The following is an 18,644-nucleotide window of genomic DNA, read 5'->3' as shown; positions in this document are numbered from 1 at the left end:
CCACTGAAAGTGAAATCCATGGTAGCCTTGTTGACAAACTGTAATAGTACGGCATACGTCATCGCAGCCGTCTGTGTGAATACTTGGCTCAGCGCAACGCAGCTAGTTTCAAACCCATAGTAAGTTGTGTGCCTGCAGGATCTCTAACAACAAGACGAACAAGACTTCTGCAGTCTTAGGGATTGCTGAGTGAATGTTGTTGGCATTCCTTACTTCGCTTAAGTGGCTCTAATGGACAAATCGATTTCATATTCTCTCAATGATTACCTTATCCCGATTAACACGAGCAGCAATTGCGCGAAACGATAATCAGAAGTTCTATTGCCTAAGATTTTTCCGCGATTGAGTTCTTAAATGTGCTGATGGGAATTCCTTCTTTTTACGTTATGTACAACAACACTTATAGCACTGAAAACAACGAGTAAACATGACCTTCCAAACGAAAATCGACACTTCGATGTGCCTTTTTGTAGCGCATGTGTGCATACCATGAAATACTAATCATTTGTATATTCTAACGTGATATATATTTTATGCAAATTCCACTTTTTTATTTTTCCTTTTATTCATAATGTAGCCATTTAAACGGCCAGCGGTATACATATGTCACTATTCCAGTCATTATAAACCTAAAGCTATGCATTGTTTTACATTATAATAGCTGTAGGGTAGTTGGATGTTTCATTACTAAATATGGAACTCTTTCGAGAACTTTTTCGAGAAGTGATAAAGATTTCCGTGCATGACACGAAGTGTAAAGAATAAAATTGCTGGTTAAAAGGTTTTCAAAGGTTGTGTTATTGATTTAAAGAGCGAGTGATGTTTCATATGGCGTTTTTGGATGATTAAAGGGCGCATTTATGTCAAATTATATACTTCTAAAATGATAATTAATAATAATAGTTATAAAATATTACCGAATTATTAACAGTAATGAGATTATAGGCAAGACAAATAAAGTAATAGTTTATAGGCGGATATAGTCACGTTAACTAAAGTACTAGTAGTTACTTGTTGCTGGCAAGTCAAATATGAGAATATTTTCAGCCATTTTATTTTAGCTTCATTTACAGACGTCATTTATCTATAACAGTGCACTTTTCTCCCCTAACTCGAATTCAGACCCCACGTTCAGGCCAAATAAACATAAACTAACAATTTTTCGAATATTTCTTCTAATATTCCACTCCACGATTAGACATGTATCGCTGTTTCACTGCTAAGTTTCAAATGTTTCAGAACTACTACGTTAACTATTTGTACAATCTTTGAACATTAAGAAGAAATATGAGCTGTAGTTAAATAAAAAGATGACAGCAGCATGAAAACACTTCTTAATAAATATAATTAGGAAGCAACCTCACCTTATTGACTTTAGCCTTACCTTACTTACTATTATGGAAGAGATAAAGGTTTATTATTTCAAGCAAAAAATTGCCCATGCACAAAACTGCGGAGTGTAGCATTGATTTGTCTCCAGTCGGATGAAAAGTGTGTTTGACGAACGTAAGGCATTAATATGGCTTTTGAACGCCATATGAATTTCAAGTGAACTAGAAGATGCTAGTTGCATTCGGAGAAAATACATTCCGAGAAAGATTACCCGTAAATGGAAGGCCGGTTTCCTTCAGGTATGCTGAATTTTCCTGCACGCTGTAATGTCAATCTAAAGCATTCGTTGGACCTGAGCTCATGGAACAAGTAGATGGACACTTGAGGTTGAATCATATGGTAATTTCTGTAGTCAAAACATCCATTTCAGGCATTATATTAATTAAATACAATTATCATCCAACTATCCGCTAACCAGGTCAGTTACCGGCACTATCAAACATGTTAATCTTCACTGTGTAACATCAAGAATGTGTTTCTGTCCCGTAATAATCTTTGAAGCTATGTTTGAAAATTAATGTTTATTTCATAGGATAAATGTTTAGCGCCACCCTTGCCTTTTTATTTGAGCAAACAAAATATCTGAGCATTAGCTGATACTACAATGTGCAAATTAATTGGAAAAAGGCGATTTTTTCACAGTATTTCACACTGGTTACCAGCTGGCGTCAGCAAAAAATTAGTTTCAAATCTGCCTTCAAATCAGTTTTATCTGCCTTAATATCATCTGGGTGTCTGCTTTCAACTACTTAGAACTGGTTTAAATAATAAATTAGGATTATTGTATCATTTCTAAACTTGTTTCTGTGAGAAGAAGATGTTACTTTTGCATATCTTTTAATTACCTTTTGCTTTCATTCATTTTAAGTAATAAAAATGGATTATAACGCCTACAAAAAGCGCAAAGATTGTCGCACTTAACACTCAAACATCTATGACTGTAAGAAATATTGCTTCCTTTATTGGTGTTGGTAAATCGTGCATATTTCGAATTCTTTCGGGCACAATTGAAACTGCATTATTTTCTCCACAAAAGAAAAGCAAATGTGGAACGAAAAGGAAACATTTCCAAAAATCTGCCCAGTTCCCTATTCCTAAATAGCAATATTAATCCAGCAAAAGTATCAAAGATCGTGAAAGAGATATATTTTTTATTTATATCGATATTCATCCTCCAAATATCAGGCGTAGACTTCTCACTCCTAATCGGCGGGCAAGAAAGCCAATTAAAAAAGTTTTTTGATACGTCAAATGAAGCAAAACCGTTTATTGTGAGCCATAAAATACAAATTCTTGGACAATAAATTACTGGGAAAATATCATTTTAGCGAAAAGACGTATTTATTTGTTCTTAGTTACACATCTAATGTTGTTAGACGAAGCAAGGATGAATCAATAAGATCTCAACATCTCAAACAAACCGTAAATTTCCTTCAAAAACAAATATCTTGAGAATTTTTCGCAGATAATGGCAATGAAAGTCCAGTTCCTATTGACGGAATGATGAATACATCGAAGTATACAGAAATATTTAAATGTAAGGCTATGCTATTCATGGAAACATTTGCAGGGACATTTGAACATGAGTTAGTTCCACCCACAGGTTCGAAATTTGTCAAAAGATGCATGTTGGAAAAGAAATATTGTGCTAGATTTGACTTAAATCCGATCGAAACCTTGTGACACATTCTCAATTCACTCACATCTTAGTAAAATGAATTGTACAATGAAAGTGGGCATGAATAAAAACACTGTAAAAGTGTGGTTACACATATACATAAGACAATGTATCAATGCATTCTAGAGGGCTTTTCTGTTAAAGGAGAACATATTTCTTATTAATTTTATTATTATCACTGTACATGAAGGTATGTACATAAATTATAAAAACATTCGCCTTGTTACAATTAATTTGCAAATTATAGTACTTCAATATATAATACAGTTGAGATCCGCAAAGGAGTAAACAGTTGTAGATTGCATTTCTTCAAGTTAAAAAAGATTTAGATACAAATCCCCAAAATTTCTCGAAGATAATGTAGGAAGATATGTTTTTGAATAACTGTAAAGAATATATGACAAGCGACCAATTCAACTCAGTATGAAACTTTGAATGTACACTAAGCTTTAAACTATTCCTGTTACTTCAGATGTATGGAAGGGAGTTGCATGTTACAGTTAATTACATGTCTAACGTTTAGCAAAACATCAGCAAAAGCACATGGCAAACAAATACGAGTTATATGTTTGTTAGATATAAATTTATATAATATTTGTATAAAAAAGCAAAAAAAAATGATCTATAGAAAGCACATTTCATGTTTTAAACATTTTTATGCTTTTCTAAACCTCTAGACCTCTTTTTTTATTACTTCCTTGTACGAAGTAAAAAGGAAGTATTGTAATCGCGAAAAGTTTCAGGCAGCATATTTCAACGAAAATATCCATTTTCACCGCTATCGAATGCAATTTAACTATGTTTTTGCGTGATATCTGTAGGTAAGGACAGAATAAAATACTCTTTTCCTTCAAAAAAATTATAGAACTGCTTTAAAATTAATTCTGAAGAGAATTTTTCGTGGCGTCTGTACGAACGTATGTACGTACGTATCTCGCATAACTCCAAAACGAGTAGCCTCAGAACGTTGAAATTTTGTATATAGGACTGCTATAACATGTAGACGTGCACCTCGTATTTTGGTTGCAATCGGCCGCACCAAACGTATATAAATATATTTATATATATATATATCCACTCTGTTAGCCGGCTCAGTGATCTCAGTTTCTTTACTCTTATATATTTGTAAATTGTACATTTTTTGCTTTAAAAATGATTGAATTATATTGTTTTTATCTTCCGGTTAAGGATTTTATGCCTTTAGTAAATCTGTGTGCAATATTTTTAGAATTATTAGCAATTTTAAAGTTGTTTAATTGCCGCTAATCCTGTTTTTAATGGCGGCCATTGATGTTTACATTTGAAACTGGAGACTAGTGGATTTGTTGCCAATCTTGAGAAACTTAGCTTCGCAACAACAAAGATAACGCATTCATTTATTATTGCCAATTAAATCATGCCTAATTCTTTCTGGAATTTTTTCGAGGAAATAAGCGTTTGAGATTTACTTCGTAATTTTTAATATAGATATTTTGAGTTTTTATGTATTTTTGCCTTCTCGCGAAGTGAGAACTGAATTAATTCAATGAGAAATACTCAATCGTCTGTGAAAACTGTTTCTTTTCTGTTTTGTTTGCTTCATTTCTTTTATACATCATTCTAACTTTATTATAGTATTTGAATAGAACATGTGGCAACGATTAGATAATTCTAGTCTTTAAATGATATAAATTTTGTGCATTATGAGTTATAATACGAACGAAATATATACGTTAACTGTTATATAATTATTGGACTATATAACAGTTAACTTAGTTTTCGTTATATAATTATTATATAAGTTAACTGTTATATAATTATTAATACTGTTAAGTGAATCTAGCGCCAGAGTGTCGCTATGGTAAACAAATACTAGAGTGAATTTTAAAGAATGCATTTATTCTATTGTGTATTATGCGCTCTCGGCGAAGTAGATTTAATTCAATCCAATAAGTTTAAATGAAATGCAAGAAAAAATGCGTATAATTTAATATTCCAATTTAATATTTCAATACAAGGAAGTCATGTGGTGTACACATCAGATTTTTTATGTTTCACAACCATTAAGATCATTTTCAAATCTACGGAAACTTCAAAAGCTACTTTATACAAGTGAAATCAGCAAGCTGCAGGCATAACATTATAATAATTAGACTTAATGGTTATTTTGAAACAAAATTCATTTTTACTTACTTTTCTAATATAGCTGCCTCCTGCTTTAAATATGTATCACATCTAATGCAAGGTATAAGTACAACTATGAAATTCTTTTACTAGCCTTTGGTCTTCTAATTTTTATTCAAAATTTATTTTTTACCGATCTTCTAAATTCTATTGAAAAATTAATACTTTTATCTGAAGTCTTTCCTAAATTTCTTTTCCAAGAAGCTAATGAGCCATGAAGTATGCAATAATGTTTTTTCTTCGCAATTAAAAATCGCTTTTAGTTACCTCTTCTCGCATCAAAAAAAGGATAATTAAGATAACATTTCTTGAAGTTAGTTTTTTTATCATTCTGACAATTTTAAACCTCATAAAACAAATAGTCTTCAATTAATATTAGACATCTCAGCAATTAACTTACTTTTTCCCACAGAAACATTAAAAATGAATGCCTTTTTTATTACCAGTATAAAGAAATGAAATGTTATAGTTATCGTTTAGTTTTGTTCCGTGTTAGTATAATACTTAAATGGTTCATATGTGCACATTGTTTTGTAGATCATTTAAAAATACTGTCATTAAGTACTATCAAATCATTTTAGATATAAATTTTAAGAGATATTCAATTTCCCTGTTTTTAAAGTAGCCCTATTAAACTAGCATAATTAGGAAATTATACGTAACTAAATTGCATCTAAATTCATCCATTTATACCCCTTGGGTTAACTTCCCTTATCTTGTCAACCCACTTCCGAGAAATCAGCAATAATTTACCTACTGTTTTTACTTCCTTGTACGAAGTAAAAGGGAAGTATCGCGAAAAGCTTCAGGCAGCATATTTCAACGAAAATATCCACTTTGACCGCTTTCGAATGCAATTTAACAATGTTTTTGCGTGATATCTGAACGTAAGGACAGAATAAAAGACTCTTTTCCCCCAAAAAAAACTAAAAAACTGCTTTAAAATGAATTCTGAACAGAATTTTTCGTGGCGTCTGTACGAAAGTATGTACGTACGTGCGTACGTACGTATCTCGCATAACTCGAAAACGAGTAGCCTCAGAACGTTGAAATTTTGTATATAAGACTGCTATAACCTGTAGATGTGCACCTCGTATTTTGGTTGCAATCAGCCGCGCCAAACGTATAAAAATATATTTATAAATATATCCACTCTGTTACCCGGCTCAGTGATCTCAGTTTCTTTACTCTTATATGTTTGTAAATTGTACATTTTTTGCTTTAAAAATGATTGAATTATGTTGTTTTTATCTTCCGGTTAAGCGTTTTATGCCTTTAGTAAATCTGTATGCAATATTTTTAGAATTATTAACAATTTTAAAATTGTCTAAGTGCCGCTAAGCCTTTTTTTAATGGCGGCCATTGATGTTTACATTTGAAACAGGAGACTAGTGGATTTGTTGCCAATCTAGAGAAACGTAGCTTCGCAACAACAAAGATAACGCCTTCATTTATTATTTAAATCATGCTTAACCCTTTCTGGAATTTTTTCGCGGAAATAAGCGTTTCAGATTTACTTCGTAATTTTTAATACAGATATTTTGAGTTTTATGTATTTTTGCCTTGTCGCGAAGTGAAAACTGAATTATTTGAATGAGAAACACTCAGTCGTCTGTGAAAAACTGTTTCTTTTTTGTTTTGTTTGCTTGATTTCTTTTATGCATAGTTCTACCTTTATTATAGTATTTGAATAGAACATGTGGCAACGATTATATAATTCTTTAAATGATATAAATTATGTGCATTCTGAGTTATAATATGAACGAAATATAATACTGTTAAGTAAACCTAGTGCCAGAGTGTCGCTATGGTAAACAAAGTGAATTTAAAGAATGCATTAATTCTATTGTGATTTATGCGCTGTCGGCGAAATAGGTTTAATTCAATCTAATACGTTTAAATGAAATGCATGGAAAAATGCGTATAATTTAGTATTCCGTACAAGGGAGTCATGTGGACATCAGATTTTTTTCTATGTGTTGCTCTACCTCATTTTTTTTCTTTTTACTTCCTTGTACGAAGTAAACAAAGTATTGCAATCACGAAAAATTCCGGGTTCCATCATTTCAACGAAAATATCCATTTTGACCGCTCTCGAGTGCAATTTAACGATCTTTTGCGCGACTTCTGTACATAACGACAGATTAGAGGCCTCTTTTTCCCCAAACGAATTACAAAAATGATTTAAAATGGATTCAGAAGAGATTTTGTTCGTGGCGTCTGTACGTGCACACGAACGTATGTACGTACGTACGTATGTATGCATGTATCTCGCATAACTCAAAAACGAGTAGCCTCAAAACGTCGAAATTTTATATATAGGACTAATACGTAGTTATACACCTCTCTTTTTGGTTGCAATCGGCCGAACCATATATATATATATATATATGTAAAATATAAAAACAATACGATGGCTTTGCTCTTTGCGAACCAGCAACCTTTAATTAATTTTTTGCAATTCATGATCTTCGCCTATACCAGTAACTTCTAGAACATTCGCGCCTATTACATAACTCTTCATATAAATGCTGCGTCATAAGTTCTCCTACACATAAGTTCTCTGCCTTCTGGCCTTCGTTCTGCTAACGCTTCCGCTATGCTCCTCTTTCTTTGTTAGAACGTTATAACGTATTAAAGTCAGTCGTATCTAATAATTCAATTACTGAATAAGTTATTTGAGTAACTTCATCTGGAAAATATCATCTGCTCTAAAATAAAATAAAGATATGCTGTTAAAAGTGAAAAGTCCTGAGTCGTCATTTTCTCCGTGGTGCAATCATCCCAGCTTCGTCTACCATCTGCCAAAACGTGAAATGGAATTACATTACATATATACATACCCACTATGTTACTCGGCTCCGTGAGCTCAGTTGTTTTATTCTTATATGTCTGTAAATTGCGTATTTTTTGCTTTAAAAATTATTGAATCATGTTTTCAAAACTTCCGGTTAAGGTTTTCATCACTTTAGTTAATCAGCACGCGATAATTGCAGAATTATGAACGAATTAAAAGTTGATTAAGTGCGGCTAAGCCTAATTTTGTTTACCATAGCAGCCATATTTGTTTACATTTTGAAATTTAGCAGAGTATTGAATTCATTTTCTGCACTTTCAGTGTTTTTTTGGTGGAGTGAGACCAAAATTAAACTTTCGTTTTTGTGCTCCGAAAAATCTGCCTTGTTGCCAACTGTTGTTTTTGAGTAGAAAATCTAATCTTAATTTTTTTTTAACTGTATTTGGATTTTTTTTTTTTTTTTTTTTTTTTTTTTCTATATTTTTTAATTTTTAGATATTTTGAGGTTTTACGCCATGTCGCGAAATGAGAACAGAATTTATTTAATAAGAAATAGTATATATCTGATAAAATTCGAGGAAATAAGTGTCTCGTAATTAGCAGCAAATATTGTCTCCACTCTGTCTCGGTCAGAGAAGAATGTTTACGAGTAGCGCATGCGCAATAGGTAAGCGGCGCTGAATCGTCTGTAAAAAACTGTTTCTTTTTTATTCGTTTAATTTCTTTTATGCATCGTTTTAGATTTATTATAATATTTGAATAGAACATGTGGCAACGATTAGATAATTCTTCAGATGATATAAATTTTGTGCATTCTGAGTTATAAAATGAATGATATGTAACGCAGTTATGTTAACCTAGCGTCAGAATGTCGCTATATTAAATAAAAATCGTAAATTTTAAAGAGTGCATTTAATGTATTGTGGATTACGCGCTATCGACGAACTAGATTTAATTCATTTCAATAAGTTGGAACGAAATGCAAGAAAAATTGTGTATAATTTAATATTCCGTACAAGAAAGTCATGTGGTGTACACATCATATTTTTAAAATATGCAGCTTTAATGCACACAATTATAAGTTTTAAACTTCATTTAAGTTTATTACAAGTTTTTAATAGTTTTCATACAGCCGCCTTAGGTATTCAAATTTCCTAATTTCAGTTTGCAACAGATTTACATTTATTTTCTTTAGGGGATAATCATAAATGGAATATATATATATATTATTAGAAAATGTTTCTCGTATATCATCTCCAAGGAAAAGAAATTTAATTAAATCGTTGAATTATGGGAATAAATTTTAGTCAGTATTTTTAAAGCGATAAATTAATGGAATAAAATGTAACTTAAGCAGTGTTTCAAGTCAGTATTTAATTTTAAAATATTTTAAGTTTAGATTTCTGTTGTAATAAAATTATTTAAAAGCTATATAGAAATAGTATTTTGAACGGTAAACATTTTTAAATAGTAAAAATAAAAAGTAAAATTTAAAGTACTGAACATTAGCTATTGTCATTGGTCGTAGATTAAATGACTTACCAAGAGGAACAAACCAATCCACCATCAAATAACAATAACCAACTTAAATGAGAGCGTTTCGTCTTTTTTCAATTAAAGACCAATTTTGCTATTTTGCTAGATTTAGAATATAAGTTATGAACAAAACTCTATTATTAGAAAAATGTTAGTCGGCTTAAGGCATAACATTTGTCACAAACAAAATCTAAATTAAAAAGGAGTAATATACTCTTAATTTAAGGTACTCGTTAAGAAATAAATTAAACGAGATTCTGACTTTAGAAACATATTCCTCGACACTCATAATATTACAAAAGCAGTAAAAGAACATTAAAATCTGTACAAATTATTATATAGAGAGGAAGATAATGATAGAAATATGTACAAAATAATATCTTATACTAGATTCAAAAGCTAAATTAAAAGTAAAATCAAAATTAATACATTCCTTTATTTTAAAGTAAAAGTAGGTACTTATACACAAATTAAGGTACAATGCCAGAAAGGAAATTAAAATTAACTTACTTCTTCGCAAAATTTGAAACGAAATGGCGGAAGCGTAAATGTAATTTAATGAAATGTGCACAGTAAATAGAGTTGTCGCATTAAGTGTGAGAAAACTAGAGACATGTTGAACTCTATTTGAGTGATGGTAGCCTTAGATTGGCGCGATAATATTACTGTTAGTTAAAGTTGTGGTCAGAGACTAGCTTTTTAGTAAAAATGTTCTTAATCAAACAGAAAAAATAAATTAATTTATTTCTGGCTAATGGTCTAAAAAGCATAACGAAGAAGGAGATATCTTCACAGGTAAAGGCTATTTACCAGGTATTTATTTAAGTAAATTTAAGTGGGCCCATAAGTTAGTAACAGAATAGAATGCCAGAAAGAAATTGTAATTTACATTATGCACAAAAATAAATTACAAAATTTACAAATTTTTAACTAACGAATAGCCTTTTGAAGCCTTAGGAATAACTTATCGTAACCCTATTAGTTAATGGCTTTAAATTGAGTATTTAATACCTGTTTTTAAGAAAGTAATTAATAAATTTATCTAGTACCAAATTATTTTTAAGCACTTGAATAAGTATTAAAAATCTCGTTTTCTATATCTAGTATATCGTTGCAAATGTTTTTGATTCAATATATATGACTAATTACTGTGTTACTAAATACGTTTCTGGAAATGTTTCAAGTTCAGTTTATTTATATTAGTTACAAATTTAAAGTTCCTGGTTTTGTCATAGAGTTTTATCTATGTGTAATTAACTATCTGAAGATCTAGAAATTCGATGACGTTTTGTAAAGAAATAGTTTTATTAAAAATGGAGCTTTCGGAATAATCTTGGGAATTTTCTATTTTGTTAAAGTTATTACAAATGATGAGATCATCAATGTATCTGAAATTAAGTTTATAATAAATTAAATCTTCTTGTTTATGTGTTTCATGAAATTTAAATTTTTGAACAAATAAAAAGTGATTAGAAACAGTCGTAGATGTATGAGCCCCCATTAGTATACTAGTTACTTGTTTAAATATTTTATTGTCAAATAGTGTAGTGAAGGCGGTTTTTCCATTTATTAAAGTTCAAAATTGTGAGAAGTATAGGAAAAAGTTTTGGAAGTTCAAGAAGTATTAATTATTTCTTCTAATGGAAGAGAAGTATATAAATTTTCAAAGTCATGGCAGTTAATATTTTGTATGTTGATATACTGTAAATCAATTTGTTTTTAAATTCATAGTCTGTTTTTAGATTTTTAATACTAGACAAAATTTTAGGCCAAATTAAAATACTATTCAATTTTAAAATTTTAATTTTATTTTTAATCTGTTGATACAATTCATATACATCTATATGTGTGTGTGTATGTATGTGTGAGTGTATATATATATATACTAGAAAGCCCGGCGGTCATACGAAATGACCGCTGTTTTAGATATAAATTGTAATTAAAATGATTTATGGGAAGGTGTTTGCTAATTCAAACTGAATTACTCACGGCAGGCAGCGAGGACGCCCCTTCGCTTACTGACCCACGGGGTTTAACCCTTCTACTTGCTTAATTGCTTAAAGTTGAGTGCAATGAAGGAAACCACTAGCGGTACATTACTTAAGAGCCACTGCTAGCTGAATAAATAAAGGTGGTTTAAATAATAAAACGTTAATTTACATGTCAAAGTTATCTTTGTACACAACATTTCTTGTGTAGATATTTCCATCATTTTTAAGCTCGCCTTGCAGAGGACCATCCATTATTTTTAATTTTACGTCCGTTCTTTCACGAACTCTTGAACAGGCAACATAAAGTTGACCGTGTCCAAAGCAGGTTCAGGTAATGGTCATAGCAAAGGCAAGTTTTACAGGAAATTGTCTACGTCTCAATTGAAACGGCAACCCTGTGGCGTGTGAACTTCACTCCATTGGCTAGTACAGTTACGCAAGCAACTAATAAACTATCGGCGACAAACAGACACTTAAGCCGCATATATGTATGGGGGTGAAGTAACATCATCTTCTCCGAAACGGCTGGCTCCTGGGCTTAGCGAAGCACACCGTTGGATTCCGCAGGTCCGCCATTTCGACCATTCGCGTTTTCATGGGTCTTTAATTAGCCGAGATATTAATTAAAAACTAATTTTTCCCTACGTTTTCCCTACATTTTCCACTTTCTTTCGTGGGTTTTCCCTATTAGAGGGATTTGGCTACGTGCCAAATTCTTTTATCTCGAATATCTACGGAACGGCGCCGAGTTGAAATTCGAGACGCGTATCCTCGGATTCCAAAAAATTCTTCGAATCCATCGATACCGTTCTCATCTTCGTACGACTTTACTCGGCCGAGATATTAATTAAAAACTGCGCAAACGTTAATTTCCGCGCTCATTTTCCGAGTGGCAACAATAAACTATCGGCGACACACACTTTAGCCGCTTATATATATATAAAGAAGATATATGCATATATATTGTGGTGAAAGAAAGTTGCAACGGATTGATGATGGTTCTCTGCATTGTGTCTTAAAGAGGCTTTCAGTGCTTTTAATCTCATGCCGCCTTTCAATTTCTTTTCAAAATTTTGGAATGATGACTGCCCCCTTCTAAACTGATTCTGGTCTTTATGTTTCGACACCAGATGTAATTAAAAGGACCTTCTTTCAGTTTTTACCTTGTTTCTCATGCGAAAGGCTTTATCTCATAAAGCTATTATTTTATTTTTGGCTCTCTCTAAATGTTTACCCATTTGAAGAACCATTGTTTAGATGAAACTTATTTTTATCTTAGATGATGTGGAGCTAAAAGCCTGGCCTAGAGAACTCCGTAAATTAAACATCCTTGATCCTGATCTTTGAATTATTATAGGCTCTTTAAGCTTTAGTTCCCTTTACATTATCAGAATTATGTAAGAGTCATATGACATGGATTAATCTCGAAATGGCGCAGTGCAAACAGAGATTACTATTTGCAGAATACATAGGGGAAATTAATTTATGTTGCTAATTTAAATTATGATTTATCTTTTACATATTTTTTTATCTTTCTTACAACATATGACCATGAATATATATATATATTCATGGTTTTTAACTAAATTTATATTCCCTGGAGACGGTACGTAAACGTTTTCTAATTATAAATTTTTGGTTTATATATAATTAATAATATACCGAACTGATAGACTATTTTATAAACAGAATTGCAGCATTATTTTACTTAACAGAACGTACTCCCAACACCATGTAACTCTGCACCTGATACTTCTTGCTTATTGTTTTCAAAAATATGTCCTCAAGAAGAAACAAATTGTAATACCTTTCACTGATAGAATAAGCATCGTATAAACAAGATTTAGAAATTTTAATACATTATAATATTACGTTATTCCAGTTTTTATCAGTTGAGTGCGTCAAATAACAAATTTAAAACTCAGAAATTGTTGATTAATGAATAATGTCTTCCAGTTCAAATTATAGTTAATTCATAATCATTCTTTTCACAATAAAACTTAATAACTTTGTCAACTAACCTTATTCAAAAGCATTCTGTATATCTCTTCCTGAAACAAAATGACATTCAAATTTTCTCCTCCTCCACGAAGCAAACCAGGTGGAACACTTGTCTTTTGTAGAATTTTTGAGTTCTTAACATCCCAAGATTGCTGTCGCAATTAGTGCGTTATAATTATTTTCAGAATGAGCAAAGGGGAATACCGTTTGCTATTCTGAAACGATGTTCATTAAGACAGAAGTCAATGAGAAGAAAATCATAAAATCGTACTGACATAATAATGAATTTCTTTAATGAGCCAACATACATGCTATTTTTCATCCTTTGTGTTTGAGCGTTACTTAAAGTTGTTGATACATATGATTTAACGATATTCAAAATATTAAAAAGTGATTGTATGGTTAAATATATACACAATACGTTGCTTTTCATTATGAAATATATTTTTAAAGAAATTGGGAGTGATACTGAAGACCATTCTATTTGGATTTTGAAAATATGTGTTATATATTGCAGCTCTGCTGTAATATTTTACATAACGGTTAACTAAATACTCGAAAATTTCAATATAAATTTGCTAACGTCATATCGTATGTTCATATATATTTCTATTTACACAATAAACTTGTAGAGTCAACAGGTATTTTGGAAGCAGGAAAGACGAAAAATATGCAACGCCTTCGACAGGAATCGAAACATGGACTTCTGGAATACGCGCCCAGCGTGCAGACCACCACACCACGAAGGCATGCCAAGAAAAGCATTGAAACAGGAATGTTCAAGTGTACAGAGCGAGGAAGAAATACACAATTTATCAATACACCATCAAATATGTATTTTGTCTGATCAGCAATCTACGAGCAAGGCGCTTTTCTTGTTCATCTGATATCCTTCAAACTATTTGCAAACGAGAATCCTTCTCTCTTTCTTTAAATGAAAATTTTAAGCTATGCCCTCACGCCTACCTTTTAAAATCGGTGTGACCAAAAGCTTTCATTCCATAATTATTTGCAATATACACTAATCAACCAAAACATTCTGGTACTGTCTAATGCAGTTTGAAAGAACTCGCCCGAATAATGTAGATGGCCTTAGACAGGTTAAGATGTCCGTCTCTCAACACTGGTAATTAAACAAGGTTTCAAATCCTGGCGAACGGGCTGGCTGCAAAAGGGATTTAGATTTTTATCGAATGGTAACATTCAGGGACTTTGATATGTGTGAGGACACATGGAAGATAAAACAAAAGTCTGAAAACACGCAGCAATGGCAAAAGTTGCCAAAGGCTACTGTTATGCTTTTTTCCTTTCATCTCATTCGTCTATTTTGTGTCACTTTCGATATCCAGTCAAAGATTAAGTTATTATTTAGTAGCTACTTGGGATACTTAGGTGTCACACTGTGCACCACTTATGCGTGCAATCTAGTAAATTTCAGATTTAAATGACTTTATAATTTTATAATTATTGTGTAGCTCGGCAGAGTACTTCTTATCGGGTATTCTCGAGCTGTCATTGTTATTATCTGTGAAAAACAGATAACGAATGCTGAGTTTAGAAGTAGATACCAAAGTGCTCTCCATCCACACCTGATCAGCAAATGCCGACGACAAAGGCTGCTCCGCACGGTGTGGTCGAAATGTCAGCTTCTGGTGGCTCAACTGACAATGCAACTGAATACAATGCAGGTTCAGGTGCAAGGACATATCAGCTAAGAAATCGGATTGTATCAGATATTAAAGTCTGTAGCCTGATCTCATGTTCCTGAGTTATATAGTGTCAATGGCGTTATAATTACACTGAACTCACCATCAACTTAATCAGAAAATATGACAAAGAAAATCGTTGCCTAATTGATAATCACGATTCCATTATATCATATTGATGGCTATGAGTATGCTGTTTTCCAGATGAACGGATGACCAATATATATATACCGGATGTAAATAGGCCTGTGGGGAATATATTATTGTTAAATGACTTTCTAATGGACTGTGACTGGTAGTTATTGTGTAACTCACTGTGGTCCAACCTTTAGTTACTCGAGGGTCAATCAAACATTAGTATAGGGGAGTGAGGGCCAGAGACATAGAAGAAGAAAATGAATTACATATAAATCATTAGTTTAATATATCACTTTATTTTAAGTCTAGAAATCAATGTGGTGATTGGCATTGCTTTTTTGACACAAGTTTATCAATGTTCACTGTAGTTTCAGTAAGGCAAAGTCTCAGGCTCGATTACAGTGAAGCACTTTAATGCGATCTCTCGTTTTTGATTTAACTTGTTTGAGAGCAGAAAAAGTCACTTTCACACACATATGTATTGCCAAGCAGCAATAACATTTGCAAAGAGAATTTGCGCAGTTTGGGAAAACTTTCTTTAGAAATCAGTTTCCAGAAATGTTTAGTGACATCACACTTTTTAGTCTGTTAGAATGGACCTGCATGAAGATCACAATTTCCGTTTGAAAGTCGCAAGCCACCACACTTACTTCAATCTCCATGGGTTTGCTTAACAATGAAAGTTTTGTTTTTAGGGAGTCAAAATCCTGGACTCTGTCCTGGAACTCTTTCTTGATATCATTAGTTAATATTTCGTGTCATTTTCTTTTTTCAGCTGCTGACAAAATGGGAAGTGTCCGTATTATTTGCCTTCCGTGCAATTTTCTTTACATTAATTCGAAAGCCCTCAATATGTCCATAAAGCTGGAATATATTATGTTTTCTGCCTTGTAGTTTCAAGTTTAAAGCATTTAAATGGGATGATACATCTGTCAGAAAAACAACATTATTTAAAAACTGAATTTCTTCCGATATTTTCTTAATGCTCATTCTCAACGTTTCCTTTCTTTTTTTTTTTTCTGAGGAAAGCAAGAATTTCATTCTTCAACCCAAAAAAACTGTTCACAAATATAATAAATGCTCTGCATCTCTGGGCTTTGTTTCCCCTTATTAAATTTAAAATATTTACAACAGTTTTCGTTGTCTCACTTTGTCTTACAATTTTTTCACGGAAAATCTCCTGATGGATAATGTAGTAAAAAAAACAAACAATATATTCCTTTTTCTTTACACAGTCCTACTAACCCGGTTCATTTGACCAACCATTGCTTTAGCTCCATCTGTTGCAATACCACAGCATTTCCCGAAACCTCCATATTTAGAAATGACACTATCCAGTGCGTTGAATATATCAATACCTTTGGTGCTAGTTTCTAATGATTTTAATTCCAACAGTTCTTCTTGAATTTGAAATTCTTCATTTATTGTTTTGACAAAGATAAGAAGCTGGCTGATGTCAATTATATCTGTGCTGACATCTATAGCTAGAGTCTAAAATTAACATTTTTCCTAAATGACCTTGATAGTAACTGAAACTTCACTACCCATATCATTAATTCTTGTACTTACTGTCTGATGGGGCAAGGACACTGTTTCAAAATTTCTAGCTATCTTATTATGTTCAATTATAGATGCGATTTTTATAGCACATCTTTTAATAAACTCACCATTCCTTAAAGATTTTTACTTTATAATTACTTTTTTACTTTACAGTTTATTCTGTTCATTGTTATTTAAAGCAGTAAGAAAGACGCGGTCCGCGGGTTGGACCACGCTGGTGTAACTCATAATGAAAAATGAGAATTATGTGACCATCAGTCCAGAATTAGTTACACCTTACAGAGGCTTCTGTTTTGCTCATAGCAATGGACTCATCCAGCATCACAGCGATTTTTTTACCATGCTGAAACTGTGCCACATTGGTATAAGGAGCATGCTGAAACTGTGCCACATTGGTATAAGGAGCATGCTGAAGAATTTATGTTGGTGGCTTAGCGTACTAACTCGCCGGCTAGTAATTCTCTTTCTCACATCTGGGATCATGGTGCTCAAGCTCAGACTTCACAAATAGTTCTTTGATAATTTATGGGAATTTCAGTACTTAAAAGTCTGGTTTAATCTACATTCGGACATTTGCAGAAGACTTGTAGAGTTCATGGCACGACGGGTTGCAGATGTTTAACGTCCAAGTAAGGAGTAACATGGTATGTGACGGATGGTCAAATGCTCCCGCTTATCAGAGTCTATTGATGTGCAGTGAAACTTAAGGACTCCCTATAGCAGTCCACTTAGTCGTATTTTTTAAAATTCTTGAATAGTAGGGCAAGCGATACAACGAGAAAATGCAAAATATGTGCCCGGACGTTAACGGGCATCAGCAAAGGTGGAAAGACAAAATAAAATAAGTGAATAAGAAAATATAATGAGTATCTTACTTCTTAAAGCCATTAGAAACCGTTTATCTCAACAGAATCAAAGCATATTTAAATCTCAGATTATGGCTTTCAAGGAAATAGAGTATAATACAGTCTTCAAGATATCGAATATGACGATAGTCGCGGCTTTTAGCCACTTTGTAAATAGTAGTGCAGGTTTGTCTGGGGCTGTCATAAAGAGGAATAGTATTTTTTCCCTATTTAATATATTCACTCACATTCTTTAAATTTCCAGAAGGTAACCGAAGCTTCTGAATTCTGTCAGGTATCATTCCTAAAGTCTCATTTTATGGTTGTTCTTTTTCAGCAGACATATACGTGATGTGTGTCTACTGAAATGAGAAGGATTAGTCACTGTAGTCAAATATCAGAAAGTGAAAGTGTGGATTTGAGAACTAGTTTGCAGTCTCTTCGCTTAACAATGCATAGCTTGTACTAAAGGTAAACAATGCGAAACATGCAAGAGTGAATAAAGACAGTGTGAACCACATAAGTTGGAATAAAGGTTGACTAACTGTAGTCTAAAGATTGCGTTACGTTGGTTAAAAGCGCTTAATTTAAAATTTGAAATCAGAAGTGGTCTTTAATGCATAAGTACTTTTGAAGACTATCCTAGTAAACCGTAACAGAAACAGTTTGCATCTAACAAAAGGAAAAACTCATTTATTGCATAATATTTCATAGTTTCCTAGCACATGATGGATAGATTTTAAAGTGTGGTATTCTTAGTAAGCATAGACTACCGACTATAGAAAGACTAACACGGTAACAACGTGGCCTCAAGTAGGCAGAACATGCTGTAAAAAT

This window comes from Stegodyphus dumicola, chromosome 2 (assembly GCF_044657685.1).
Source record: "Stegodyphus dumicola isolate Sdum_Otavi_A_Nest chromosome 2, ASM4465768v1".
Lineage (NCBI taxonomy): Eukaryota > Metazoa > Arthropoda > Arachnida > Araneae > Eresidae > Stegodyphus > Stegodyphus dumicola.
The sequence above is the reverse complement of the archived record's forward strand: the minus strand, read 5'-3'. Positions refer to the sequence as shown.